We start from the raw sequence: 15,177 nt of genomic DNA on the forward strand, positions 1-15,177 counted from the left end.
CGCCGCGGGGAGGGGCCTGGGGCGGAGGGGCCGGGGCGGCGCGGCCCCGCCCGCCGGCAGGGAACAGAGCGGAACCGGGAGGGCGGTGCGGCCCCGGCCAGTCCCCGCCGCCCCGCCCCCGCCCCCGCCCCCGCCCGGGGGGCCGCAGGTGGTGCGGGCCGCGGCCTAACCTGCCGCCCCTCCCCGAGTGGACCGGTCCGCCCCCCCCCCCCCGGCCCCCGGCGGCTTTGGTACGGACCGGCGAGGAGGAAGCGTGGGAAGAGGACCCCGAGGAGCCCGCGGCCGGCTCGCGCCACGGCGGCCGGGGCGCCCCCCTCCGGCCGCGGCCCTGCTTCCCGCCCCGGTCGCCGGGCGGCCATTAGCAGAGGCCGGTTTCCCGTCCTCGCCGGGCCCTCCCACGCCGCGGCGCCCGTCCGCTCACCTTCCCCGCCGCCGCGGCCGGCGCGTCCCCGCGGGGCTAACCTGCGCAGGTGTGGTCAGGCCAGCCCGGGGGAGGGGCGAGAGGGGAGCGCGGCGGGTGGGCGGGGCGACGCGCGGGGGCGGGGGGCGGGGGGCTGCGGGCTGCGGGACCCCCGCGGGCCGGGTCCCCGCGCTCCGGGGCGGGGGTGGGGAGGGGTGGTGGCGGAGGTGATCGCTTGTCTTTTTTAGCTTTTACGTTAAGCCGGCCCTCCTCGTCCCCTATTTAAAAAAGAAGACAACGTTCCGTGGGTTACACGTAGTGCAGATGCACTTTGTTGCTCTCAGCGTTACCCTGCCACGGAAGTCTTCATTGGCTTCCTTTCTTCACAGCTCAGTCTCTCCTTTGGGTGAAACACTGCCAAAAGCTCGCACAAATCTAAATCTGGCCCTGGCCACTCCTGTCACCCTGGATCTTGGGTATCTGAGACTCTCCTATCGGCAGCTCAGGTTGGCAGGCAGCGAGGCTGCCAGAGGTGCCTGGGATGGCGGGCAAGAGAGGGGACAGGCGCCCGGCTCCCTGAGGCTCTCCTGGGCCACGGCCAATTTCTGCCCCATTTACGGGATGCCCTTTGCTCACTGCAGACTGCAAGGGCCCTGACAGAGATTAGTTCTCAAACGCTGATTAGGGCTGTAAAGCCCCCACCCCACCCCACCCCCCTCCGGACCCACCCCTTGAAAGGAAGCTAGTTTTATCACTCTTGCAGGCCTGGCCTGGAAGAGGAAGTACTAAAATCTCCTTTGCATTTCCTTTTTGCTCAGTCATCTCAGTTGGGCCAATCCCTAAGTCTTAAGCTTCTCCTTAAAAAGGGAGAGGGGCAGGGAGAGGACAAAACTAATTTTGTAAGACCTTTGATGGTAAAACAAAACAAAACCCTACAGCTATGTCTTGCTTAACAGCAAGAGCCTGAATGCTTTCCCTGTAGGTTCAGGAACAAGGCAACGATGCCTGTTTTCACACTATTCTTATTCAACATAGTACTGGAAGTTCCAGTCACTACAGGAAGGTAAGAAAGAGAAAAAGGCATACAAATTGCAAAGGATGAAATAAAATCATCCCTATGTGCAGATGACATGGTTGTCTTCATAGAAAGTTCCAAGGAATCTACTGAAAGACAAAACAAAAGCAAGCAAAACAAAACAAAACGAAACAAACAAAAAAAAACCAACCCAAACCAAAACAACCAGAAGTAGAACTAGTGAGTTCAGCAAGGTCACAGGCTACAAGATCAACACACAAAAATTAACTGCACTTATACTAACATGTGAAAAGTTATACTTTTCACTACTGCACTTATACTAACATGTATTTTTAATATCACATATTAAAAATACATATTAAAAATACATATTTTATAATCACTACAAAGAAAATTAAACATGTAAGTACACACTTAAGAAAACATGTACAAGATCTGTATGCTGAAAATTACAATGTGTGGATAAAATGAAAGAAGACCTAAATGAATGGAGAGACACCCCATATTCATGTTTTAGAAGATCCAACGTAGTAAAGATGTCAGTTCTCCCCCAGGCTGATCTCTCTACCTGTAATGCGATTCCTACCAAAATCCTAACAAGATTCTGTGTAGACAAGATGAGTTTATTCTAAAATCTATACAGAAAGGCACAGGCTGTAAAAGAGCTAAAACAATCTTGAAAATGAAGAATGAAGTGGGAGTAATCAAGTCTTTGTGGTACTGGCAGGGGGATAGACACAATAATCAATAGAAACAAATAGAGAATCTAGAAATAGACCCACAGAAATATGTCAAAATGGTGTTTGAGGAAGGTGCAAAAACAGTGGTGCTGGATCCCAATCAGGAATTTGGGATCTACGAGGCAAAGAGTAAGACTTGGTATCAAAAGCATGATCCATAAAAGGTAAAATTAATAAATTGGACCTCATTAAAATTAAAAATGTTCCTCTGTGGCAGATCCTGTTAAGTGGATAAAAAGACAAGTGACAGAGTGGGAGAAAATACTTCTAAAACCATACAGCCAATAAATGGCTAGTATCTGGTATGCCTAAAGAGCTTTCAAAACTCAATAATAGAAAAATAAAAGTTAGAATTCAGAATATGGACAAAAGATATGAAGAGACATTTCACTGAAAAAGATAGACGAATGGCAATAAGCACATGAAAAGATGTTCAACAATATTAGCCATTAGGGAAGTACAAAATAAAACCACAGTAAGTTGTGACCACATACCTATTAGAATGGCCAAAATAAAAACAGTGACAACACCAAATGCTGGTGAGGATGACAAGACACAGGGTTTCTTCTGCATTGCTGTGGGGATGGAAAGTCACACCACTGCTCTGGAAAGCAACTAGGTAGTGTCTTAGGAAACTAAACATGCAGTTGCCATATGATGCATCATTTGCCATCTTGGGCATTAATCTCAGGGAAATGAAAACTTGTGTTCATGGAAAACCTGTATACCATGTTCATAGAAGTTTCATTTGCAATAGCCCAAACTGGAAATACCAGATGTCATTCAGTGGGCAAATGGTTAAACAGACTATGTTACATCCCAACCACAGAGTAGTAGTACTCAGCAACAAAAAGGAATGGACTTGGTATATACAACCACTTGCATGAATGTCTAGGGAATTAGGTTGAAAGAAAAACCAATTCTCAAAAGGTACACATACTGTGTTATTCCATTTATATAGTTAGAGAAGTGGAGAACAGATTTGTGGGAACAGGTTGGGGTGGGGATTGGGGACAGTAGAAGCTGTGGCTGTAAAAGGGGGCATGAGGGATCCTTGTGGTGATGAACCATTCTGCATCTTGATCAAATAAATCGGTGTCAACATCCTGCTTGTGATATACTGTATTTGTCCTCCCACAAGTCAAACCAAGCTCATTTAATTGTGTGGAGATAACAAATGGGGTTATTTTTTTAAAAAGATTATTTATTTATTTGAAAGAGAAAGCACAAGTGGGCAGAGGGGCAGAGGGAGAGGGAGAAGCAGACTTGCCACCGAGCAGGGAGCTGAACACGGGGCTCGATCCCAGGACCTCAGGATCATGACCTGAGCCAAAAGCAGATGCTTAACCGACTGAGCCACTCAGGCACCCCCAAATTGGGTTAATTTTTTAGAAAAAAATCTATATTGAGGACTCCTGAGTGGCCTAGTCAATTGAACATTCCAACTCATTTAAGCTCAGGTCCTGATCTTAGGGTCCAGAGATGGGGCTCCGAGTCAGGCTCCACACTCAGTGTAGGGTCTGCTTGAGATTCCCTGCCCTTCCCTCTTGGGCTCTCTTTTAAATAAATAAATAAATAAATAAATAAATAAATAAATAAATCTTTAAAAAATCTTTATTGAGATAGGATTTACATATCATAACATATGTCTTCAGTATGTTCACAGAGTTGTGTAACCATCTGTGTTTGCAATATTTCATCATCCCAAAGAGAACCCCTGCACCCACTAGCCACCACTACCTATCACTCCCTTGACCCCTATTCCCAGCCCTAGGCAACCACTAAATCCATTTTCTGTCTCTGTAGATTTGCCTATTCTGGACATTTCATAGAAATGGGATAATATGTGGTCTTTTATCTCTAGCTCCTTTCACTCAGCATACTGTTGTCAAGGTTCATCCACGTCGTAACATGGATCAGCACTTCCTTTCTTTTTATTGCTGAATAATATTCCATTGTATGCAAACACCACATTTTGCTTATCCACTCGTCAGCTGATGGACAGCTAGGTGTTCTTCCCCTTTTGACTACTGTGAATATTGCTGCTATAAACATTCAAGTACAAGGATCTGTGCAGACATATGTTTCCATTTCTCTTGGGTATAGACCCAGGAATGGAATCTCTGGGTCATATGGTAACTCTATATTTAACATTTTGAGAAACTGCCAAACTGTTCTCCACAGTGGCTGTACCTTTTTACATGTTCACTAGCAATGTGTGTGAGGGTTTCAATTTCTCCTGCACTCTAGTTCTGCAAGATGTTGCCATTGGGGGAAACTAGGTAGAGAGAACGCACATCTCTTACAACTAACTGTATGTGAATCTGTAGTGAGCTCAAAATAAAAAGCTTAATAAAAAAAAAAAAAAGCACGGGGGTACATAGTGGAAGGGTCAATCATCCTCATTTTTGAAAAGTCTGTTTTAATTTCTTGCAGTAATTCTAGTGCAATTGTAAAAACAAATCCCTAATTGTAGCATTTATTGGGAACACCATCAATTTCACCTGTAATCTGGAGGAGTTGGTTTTTTTGGGGGAGGGAGGCAGAAATGGGCTATAAATGGGAGGATGTGTTTCTGGAGGCTGTGAGTGTGCAAACGTGGCCCTCCGACTAAAAAGTCCTGTACCTGTTACTGCTGAGTTTGGGAGAGCATGGAAATTAAAACAAACTAATGTGAGTTTCTCAGGCTTCACTCCACTTAGTATCATATGTTAGTTCCTGTGTTATAGGTTAGTGAGGCAGAGCTTCTTTCCATGGCTTGCTTTCATTTAGGAAGACATCTCGCAGGTTAAACTCCTGTCTGTATTACACCAGGTGAGTTTCAGGCATTTGAGGGTTTACAGAACTTTTCAGGCCGGTACATACGTGTTGACAGGGTCAAATGAATGATGGATTAGTGCAAATAATTTAAAGTTGGTGGCTGTCAGCTGCTCTTTCATGGTGATATTTTAGGTGATATTTTCTTAAAATCTCAACTGACTTCTATGCCAGACTCAGTGTGAGCTATTTCAGGGAGGTGGCAAAGCCAGGAGAGGGAAGGGTCCAGGCAACGCTCTGCATGCAGAGAAGGGGCTTGCATGTGTGAGGCCACCTCATCTCTTTCGAGAGCTAAACCAGCAGATCACAGTAGAGAGGAGCTGGGTTTTCCTAGCTGGGCCTTGTGCACAGCACAGCGTTTCTATCTGTACTCCCATCGGCTTCTGCAGCCAGTCTGAGTGGTGGCTGCACTCCAGTGTGATGAGACAGAGCAGGAGGCTGGAGTTGAACTTTATGGACAGAATGCCTGAAAACCAGGGAGCCATTACCAGTGTGACTTGCTGGTTGGTGAAAAATGCTAAATTATTAAGATGTGCCTTACCTAACTGCCTAGGTGTGGCAAAATACAGTATTTTGAATAACTCTTGGACAGGAAAACTTATTCATGAAATGACTGCCAAAAAAGCTTTCTTTTATGCACTGAGGTCAGACATGAGTTCACTTTACTTTTTATTTTATCTTAAATAGCTACTGCAAGAAATAAATCAACCTTAAATACTGGATAAGTAGCTCCTGAATAATTTAGCATGTGGAAACCTGCAGCTCTGACGTCTCCCCCCACCCCCGCTGTCTTCTTTGAACAAAGATCCTCTGTGTGGAAGAGGAGTGGGATGGGGCACCCGCCAGTGCCAGGACAGGAGCGGCCTGTTCTGCTGCTCGGTTGGCTCTGAGACCAGCTTTGACCCCTCCTCTGTGCAGACCACTTCTAAGCCTCAATCACAAGCTCACAGCAAGCCTGAGCTCTGGACTGCTTCCCTGCTCTTCTACGGACAACTCAAATAGCCCTGAGTCCTCTCCACCTGACTTCCTGTCCTTGGAAGCTGCCCCACTGGTCTCCATCTCCATCGTAATGCTCAGTTGGGCTTCCACTGTCTCTTCTCATCTCACGCTGGAGCCAGAGTGACCTTTTAAAAACACAGCCTTGATCTTGCTACTCCCCCATTTAGAACCATTCAGTGGCTCTAGGGAACTTTAGGAATGCTGTGTGAGCTCCTCAGCTCAGAGCAGGAGTCTGATCCTTCCACTTCTTCATCTTGCCAATTTTCTCTGCATTCCCCCTCGCTTAGGCCTTGATGCAAGGTCCCTAAGGAAGGCTTTGACCGTTCTGGCTTCTCTCCCTACCTCTGACAGTTGTCTAGTTTTCCTCATTCCTTTAAGAATGAGTCTTAAAGAGGAAGGGCTCAGCCTTTACCAGAAGGCCTTTCCTGATTCCTGACCTCTTCTACAGCTCACCTCGAGAACTGTATTTTTTTTTTTTTAATAAAGCAACACAAAAAATGCTCTTAACCTTCTTTTAACCACATATTTCTTTCTACGAGGCACTTAACTCAGGGTTGGGATTTACTTTGCTGTTTCCCCAAATCCCATAAACTCTGAAGACTGACCTGTCATCTTTGTATCGCCTGTGCCTGGCACATAGTAGGTGTTCCAAAAAAATTTGAGTTAATTGTTCAGTCTTAGCAAATCAATTAAAAACATGGCAGGCAAATGATTGATTTTGGTAGCGTAAATGGGTTTAGAGATGACTTCATTCCATTTACTCATGTTTCTTCTGGACCTCATTCTTATTTACCAATGATTATAGCCGCTTTCCCTTGAGCAATGGAACTGACATTTAGAAGAAAAAACAAAGTGCCTGTGCTAGAAGTGGTGGCAGCAAACATTTTTATTTTAATAGACTCCCTCTGAGGAAGAGACTTGTCCACAGCACTCCACGACCCGGTTTGGAAATCGGTGAGGAGCTTTGCCAGCTCTTGTCCCCACCCTATAGATTTAATTTCTCTTAAGTGAAAACAATTGATTTTTTTTAAGTGGTGTAGAAATTTGATAAAAACGCAAAAACTTAAGATATTTGACAGTATAACTATTAATTCTTCTGATCAATTTCAATCAGTATATTGTGTGTGGGGGGTTGTGTTCATTTTGATGCTTTTCCAAATAACAACTTCAGATGCTATAAAATAACACTTACTTATGATTTTCTTTAAAGAGCATCCAATTCCACAATATTTTTTCAGAGTGGTAACCAATTTCTGTAGCTAAGGTTTGCTGAACACCTGTTTCAAATGATTAAGAGATGAAGAAAATGAACTACACCAAAAAGGTCCCTTTTGCCTGGATTCATTCTTTTTTTCTTAAGATTTTATTTATTTATTCAAGAGAGACACACAGAGAGAGAGGCAGAGACATAGGCAAAAGGAGAGGTAGGCTCCCTATAGGAAGCCCAATGTGGGACTCAATCCCAGGACCCTGGGATCACGAGCCAAAGGCAGATTCTCAACCACTGAGCCTCCCAGGTGCCCCGCCTGTATTCTTTCGGTTAAACTATCTTCTAACTTCCAAAAAGTAGACAATGTTAAGATTTTGAAGACAGACACTGAGCAAATATTTAGTATCTGCTGCATGCCAGGCACCATGGTAGGTGGGTCACTAAAATATCTGGTATATTTATAAATTTAAATGAACCATAAGAAGAAGGAACCCTACACATACATAAGGTTAGTTTGTTACTCGTCAGGTTCCACTTCTGTGGAACTTAGCAGTCAGGGTCTGAAATCTGTATTTCTCTTGCTTTTAGACCAGTAAACCCAAATTTGTTTTTATTTTTTGCCAACCAAAATATTTTATTAGTGTTGTGCTTGACAAGACTTACTGGGAGCTAAATATATCTATTCCCCTGATAATTCTTGTGGTCCCATAATACTTTGCAAATAAAAAAAAGTACGTATGGCTCAATAAGTTCAATTAACCTTTCAATTCTTTTTTTTTTTTAAGATTTTATTTATTTATGAGAGACACAGAGAGAGAGGCAGAGACATAGGCAGAGGGAGAAGTGGGCTCCTTGCAGGGAGCCTGATGCAAGACTAAGCTGAAGACAGATGCTCAACCACTGAGCCACCCAGGTGTCCCTAACATTTCAATTCTTAATGCATCAAGCCAATGACTTTGTGCTGTGTTTCTATTATAAAGCAACACAATGGGGGGATCCCTGGGTGGCGCAGCGGTTTGGCGCCTGCCTTTGGCCCAGGGCGCGATCCTGGAGACCCGGGATCGAATCCCACAACGGGCTCCCGGTGCATGGAGCCTGCCTCTCCCTCGGCCTGTGTCTCTGCTTCTCTCTCTCTCTCTCTCTCTCTCTCTGTGACTATCATAAATAAATAAAAATTGAAAAAAAATTATAAAGCAACACAAAATGGGGTGTGTGGCTAGCTCATTCGGCAGAGCATGCAACTCTTGATCTCGGGGGTTGTGAGTCTGAGTCCCATGTGGGTGTGGAGAATCCTTAAAAATAAAATCTTAAAAAAAAAAAAAAATAAAGCAACACAAAAAATGCTCTAAAGTCACAGGACGTCTTTGTCACCATTCTCTACTCGTTCCCTTACAATTGGCCTACTCCTTAGCACTCTCCAGAACAGACCACTGATAATAGTTTTGCAGTGTTTTTAATCCCTTCATTTATAGAGACGGGCCAGAATTTGGTGAAAAGTTACAGAAATGGGGATGCCTGGGTGACTCAGCAGTTGAGCGTCTGCCTTCAGCTCAGGTCCTGATCCTGGGGCCCTGGGATCGAGTCCCACATCGGGCTCCCCATGGGGAGCCTGCTTCTCCCTCTGCCTGTGTCTCTGCCTCTCTCTCTCTGTGTCTCTCATGAATAAATAAATAAAATCTTAAAAAAAAAAGTTACAAAATGATTAACAGACTACTTCCATTTTTTTCTGCTTTGTTCTATATAAAGTGCTCACAAGCATGTACAATAATCAAGCTGGAATTAAAGGGGCCTGTTAATGCTTCTGTTACCTCTTCTGCACTTGGCTCCAGGGAATCTGGTGATCTTTATTCACTGTTTACTATGTTACATAGCTAATCAGAAGGATTAATGTGAACGGGGGACACAGAGCCAGACAACTAGATGCAGAGGCTGGATCTGTATACCTCAAATTATAAATCTTTTAACTGATATAATTTACCTACAATAAACTGGATACATTTCAAGTGTACAGAGTGAAAAGTCAACGTAAAACTACCAATATAATCAAGATACAAAACATTTTTTATCACCCCAAACGTTGTCTTGGGCCCCTTTGTGGTTTATCCCTCCTTCCTTCTGCTATCTCAGGCCATCGGTGGTCTAGGTTTTGCTGCCATAGACATTTTCCAGAATTTTATATACATGGAAGCATTCGGTAAACACTTGTTTGCACCTGGATTATTTCACTTAGCATAATGATTTTGAGATCCATTCACCTGATTGAGTATAACAGTACTTTGCTCAATTTGCTGCTGAGCAGTGTCCCAGTGCACAGATTTGCCACATTTTGCATTCACCTGTTTTTTTTTTTTTTAAGATTTTATTTATTTATTCATGAGAGACAGAGAGAGAGAGAGAGAGGCAGAGACACAGGCAGAGGGAGAATCAAGCTCCATACAGGGAGCCCGACTTGGGACTCGATCCCAGGTCTCCAGGATCATGCCCTGGGCTGAAGGTGCGCTAAACCGCTGAGCCACCTGGGCTGCCCTGCATTCACCTGTTGATGGAGTTTGTGATGTTGCCATTTTTTGACCGTGGTGAATAAAGCTGCTATAAACAAACATGGTCAAATCTTTGCATGGACACAACTTCATTCCTCTTGGATAAACAGCAAAGGGTAGAATGACTGGGTCATATGGAAGGTACACATTTAACATGAGAAATAGCCAGTTTTGCATGTTGGTTGTATCATTTTACCTTTAACCATATGAGAACTCTGGTTGTTTCATATTGTCATTAATACTTGGTATGATCTATCTTTCTTTCTTTCTTTCTTTTTTTCTTTCTTTCTTTCTTTTTCTTTCTTTCTTTCTTTCTTTCTTTCTTCCTTCCTTCCTTCCTTCCTTCCTTCCTTCCTTCCTTCCTTCCTTTCCTTCCTTTCCTTCCTTTCCTTTTTTTTTTTTTTCTAGTGGGTGGGTGATGGTTTCTCCTGTGGTTTTAATTTACATTTCTGTGAGGCCTAATGATATCTTTTTTTTTTTAAAGATTTTATTTATTTATTCACAAGAGACACAGAGAGAGAGGCAGAGACACAGGCAGAGGGAGAAGCAGGCTCCATGCAGGGAGCCCGATGCGGGACTCGATCCTAGGACTCCAGGATCACGCCCTGAGCCAAAGGCAGATGCTCAACCGCTGAGCCACCCAGGCGTCCCATAATGGTATCTTTTTATGTGTTTATTGGCCATTCATGTATCTTCTTTAGTGAAGTGACCGTACAAATCTTTTGCACACTTTTTGACTGGATTTCTTTTATCCATATTGAGTTATATGAATGTGGCAGGAGACTCTAAGATACAGCCTGATGAGCCCCACCTCCTGGGACTCGTGTTCTCGTGTAATTCCCTCTACTTGAGTGTAAGCCGGACCTAATGACTTGCTTCTCACCAACAGAACAAGCAAAGGTGAGAGGATGTCACTTCCAGGATTAGGCTACATAATAAGATTGTGACTTCTGTCTTACTGCCAGACTCTCCCTTGCTGGGTTTGACGAAGCAGACTACCATGCTGGAAAGGCCCATGTGGCAGGTAACTGGGGTCTTCTGTCCAACAGTCTGTAAGGAACTGAATCCTGCCATCAACCACATGAGCAGGATCCTTCCCCAGTGGAGCCTTCAGATCTGACCTTTTGTCAGATACATGTATTAAGAACATTTTATCCCATTCTGAACAAAATTTTAAAATTCTGATAAGATCCAATGTATCCTTTTATGATTCCTGCATTTTGTATCCTAAGAAATCTTTGTCCCCCACAGCCCTGCCAAGGCTGCGAAGATTTTCTTCAATGTTTCCTTCTAGAATTCTTATATTTTGACTTTTATGGTTGGTCTCTGATCTATTTTGGTTTAATTTTTTATTATGATATATGGTAAGGGTTTAGGTGCATTTTTCCCCCCATGCTGATACCTAGTTGTTCCAAATTTCTTGTTAAAAAGACTTTATTTTCCCCCAAAAAAATAAAAGATTGATTCAGCATCTTTATCTAAAATTAATGTACAGGGCACCTGGGTGGCTTAGTGGTTGAGCGTCTGCTTTCAGCTCAGGTCATGATCTCAAAGTCCTGGGATTGAGTCCTGCATTGGGCTCCCCACAGGGACCCTCCTTTTCCCTCTGCCTATGTCTCTGCCTCTCTCTCTGTGTCTCTCATGAATAAGTAAATAAAATCTTTTAAAAAACCAAAATCAACATACCATACATCAGGTGTCTATCTCTGGCCTCTCCATTCTGTTCAATGATCTGTATCTATACTTCGGTCATGACTACCCTTTCTTGATTACTGTAGGTCTGCAGTAAGTCTTGAAATCAGGTAGTAAGCATTCTGCAGCTTTGTTCTTCATTTAAAACATTGCTTTGGCTCCTCTCAGCCCCCTGTATTTCCACATAAGCTTCAGAATAATGAGAAGCCTACTGGAGTTTTGGTTGGGACTGCGTTTGATCTGTTGGTCAATTTGGGAAGAACTCACATCTTAACAATGTCAGGCCTTCCCATTCAGGACCATGGTGTATCCTTCTGTTCTTTTGTGTCTTTGAATTCTCTCAGCCATCTTCTGTGGGTTTCACCATAGAGGCCCTACATATCTTTTACTAAATTTATTCCTTAGTATCTTATGGGGTTTTTTTTGGATGCTTTTGTAAATTAAATTATTTTTCAAATTTAATTTCCTAATTATTTGCCACTAGCATATAAAGATATCTTTGATTTTTGTATATTAGCTTTGTACCCTGTGACCTCGATAAGTTTACTTGTAAGTTCTAGTGGCTATTTTGTTGATTACTTAGGATTTTCTACCTAAGTAGTCATGTCATCTCATGCCCCTTACCTTTAGTTGTTTATGTTGTAGTTCCCTGATACTGTATAATTCCACATGTTCTTACATTTCACGTATTAAATGTACCCTCTGATTTTTATCTAAATGTGTCATTTTATTTATTCTTTGATTCAGAAAAGATAGTATTTCTCATACTCTCCATGTTATATATGTAATTATAAATTATGTATGAATTTTATGTAATTATGGATTACATAAGAATATATGTGTGTATTGGACATGTTATATATATGCACATATATCCCCCCCTTTAGACTCTGTTGCATAGCCTTTATTACAATGTGTACTCCTCAGAGTGTGGCACATTGTTCTACATTGTATTGGATATTACTGGCTGCCTACAAAGCATCCATTCTCCTGCCACCTTGGTTCCTAGAATAAGCTCCAAATTTTGTCATAGAATACACCCTTTTCTTAAATGAGTCATGATGGTGACAATATTTCTTACTGTCCCAGAGTAAAGGGAAGGACTATTGGTTGAAGAGAGTTGGTGCCCTGCTATGCAGGCACACACGACCCCACCCCACCCCGTTCTTGTACCGGGAGCACGTGGCCCTGACTGTTACTGAGGACCAGCCTTCAGCTGAAGCCACTGCTGAGAAAGAGCTTGGCTCCTTGGTGATGTCATTGAACAGACCTGTCTATCATTCTGCCTGGGGCCTGTCCTACTTTTGTACCTGTAACATGAGGCGACAGATGTCCTTCAAGCCACATTGAGTCAGAGTTTCCTGTTACTTTACAGCCAAAAACATCCCACATGGTATTTGGGAATTATATCAGACCTAGGCCCTGTCCTCAGGAAGTGATATGCTGACTGGGTGGTTTTAGCCTAATTGTGAAAACTGTATTTCTGTCAAAATTTACAAAGCAGGGATGTCTTGGCTAAGTCAGTTAAATGTCTGACTCTTGATTTTGCCTCAGGTCATGATCTTGGTGTTGTGAGATCGAGCCTCACATTGGGCTCCAAGCTCATCAGGGAGCCTGCTTGAGATTCTCTCTCTCCCTCTGCTCCTCCCCCAGCTTGTGTGTGTGCATTCTCTCTCTTAAAAAAAAAAATCTTAAAAAATTACAAAGAAGTTTAAGGAAAACAAAACAAAACAACAAAAACAAAACAAAACCAACAACCAACTCTAGCAACAGCATAGCATATACAAATGTTAAGGAACATGAGAGGTAAGGCTTCCTTTAGGAGTTGTATTGAGGCAGATTGAGGGAGGGAGAGCTCTTCAGGTGGTAGTCATGGCAGAGGAAAAAGCTCTACAGGTGAAGATACTTTTAGGACACAGCAGGCAAATGGCCTTCATCTGAGAGCAGAGTGAGAGAAATTAAGGACTGATCAGTAGAGACCCCTGGGAGCCAAGGGGATGGAATTACATGTCATGTGGTAGGATGCAAGGGGTGAAAGTAATTTCCTCGGACTGGGAAATATCAAGAGATCTTACTGCCAGCGTAGAGAGGAAGGAGAGGGATGGATATGGGAGAGTCTGGAACCAGCAAGACTGTTTATGACATTTTCCCAATGATCATAAGAATCGAGCAAGCTACTCTGATAAGTATCAGAGAGATAAACAATGGGTTGGGCTTGACATTTCAATGGGTCAGGAAATAAATACGAGAGACTAGGATATGGGGAAAAACTGACAGGATGAGCCTATTTGAGGTAAGGAGAATGGAAAAATGCTGGGGAAACCTGCCAAATTTCAGATGTTGATTGTCTATCCAAGAAGTACCTTTGGTAGGTAACTACAGTTGTGGTGAGTGTGCAAGTGAAGAGGAGTGGGCGGTATGTGTCGTGTTGAGGGGGAATGACAGGGCCCGGATTCATCAGCTCTGCTTCCCAACCTTGTCAGGCGCCATTTTGTCATATCTCCCTCCATGCAACCTGTACAATTATTCAGAATTGACTTGAAATAAATTAGTCTTTAGGCAATAATTCTAGGAAATCATAGGTATGGGTGTTTTATATATTTTTTCCTGATATACACAAATATATAGCTACTAAAATGTTCATCCTTAAACCCAGTAAAATCATCTTGCATGCCATAGCGGTATTCATCCTACACTTTGCAAAAACTGCCCTAAGAGAATAAGAGAAGTCACCACCAAGAGCCAGAACTCCAGGGTTGGTATCCACATAGACAAAGGAAGGGACTTTGAATGAGGAGACAGGGTCCTCCTGAGGAAGCAAGAAGAGAAGTCAAGAGGCTGAACGAGACAAGACACTTGCATTTGATAAGAAGCGGCTGCTCATCTCTGCAGCACGAGCACACCTATTCCAAGTGGAATATGAGAAACCATCCTGTAAGAAGCCAAGTCTGAACCAGTGGTTTAAAAACTGCATAGTGTGACCCATTCATGGGTAATGGAAGTAGTTTAATGGGTCAGGAGTAGCATGGTTTAAAATGAAATGTCATAGAAATATGAAGTTGCATTGAGGGTGATCATCATTTTCAAGAAAGCTGTCCTAATTATATATACATGCACATGAGTCACGGTCAAGATTTTTTCCTTATTTTTTTCTTTTGGTCATAAAGTGGATGATAAAGGAAGATGGTGTATAACTCCTGATGCCCTGTGGGCTGAAAGATTTAGTCATATGTGTGGGACATGAGTCACAAGAAGGGTTGTTTGTCACTAAACACGATCAAGTTCCCCTTCACCACAGAGACAGGAGCCAGTATTTATAAGGACTATGTTGGGCCTGAAGGAGAAATGGTTTCAACTCATTTTTTTTAAAAGATTTATTTATTTATGATAGACATAGAGAGAGAGAGGCAGAGGCACAGGCAGAGGGAGAAGCAGGCTCCATGCTGGGAGCCCAATGCGGGACTCGATCCCGGGACTCCAGGATCGCGCCCTGGGCCAAAGGCAGGCACCAAACCGCTGAGTCACCCAGGGATCCCCTCAACTCATTTTTTTTTTTTTTCCCTCAACTCATTTTTAAGGCACAAGTCATAAAGTGAAAAATTAGTCTGGACCAAACTCTTTCGACACGTCAGCAGGCACTCTTTATTTTTTTATATATTTATTTTTTTTAGCAGGCACTCTTTATTTTTTTTTTTTTATTTTTTTTTATTTTTTTTTTGCAGGCACTCTTTAAAGGTATATTC

At 43.1% G+C, this 15,177-nt stretch overlaps 1 protein-coding gene and 1 long non-coding RNA gene across 10 annotated transcripts in view; one reads left to right on the forward strand and one right to left on the reverse strand.

Annotated features, from left to right (window-relative positions):
• Nucleotides 1-15,177, reverse strand: part of PRKAG2 (protein kinase AMP-activated non-catalytic subunit gamma 2) — a 264,514-nt gene that overhangs the window by 58,637 nt on the left and 190,700 nt on the right. Inside the window, exon 1 of one of the 9 annotated variants that reach the window (XM_035699692.2) lies at nt 422-478. The exons of 7 other annotated variants lie outside the window; for them this stretch is intronic. The gene's annotated coding sequence lies outside the window, so the exon portion shown is untranslated. Of the gene's footprint in view, nt 1-421; nt 479-15,177 lie in introns of those variants that run through there. One more of the 9 variants, XM_049094703.1, reaches the window with a different exon arrangement.
• LOC125752622 (uncharacterized) lies at nt 352-12,146 on the forward strand. The gene is made up of 2 exons (XR_007402582.1): nt 352-470; nt 5,681-12,146. It is a non-coding gene; the product is annotated as an uncharacterized LOC125752622 (long non-coding RNA).

Source organism: Canis lupus, chromosome 16 (genome assembly GCF_003254725.2).
Source record: "Canis lupus dingo isolate Sandy chromosome 16, ASM325472v2, whole genome shotgun sequence".
Taxonomy (NCBI): domain Eukaryota; kingdom Metazoa; phylum Chordata; class Mammalia; order Carnivora; family Canidae; genus Canis; species Canis lupus.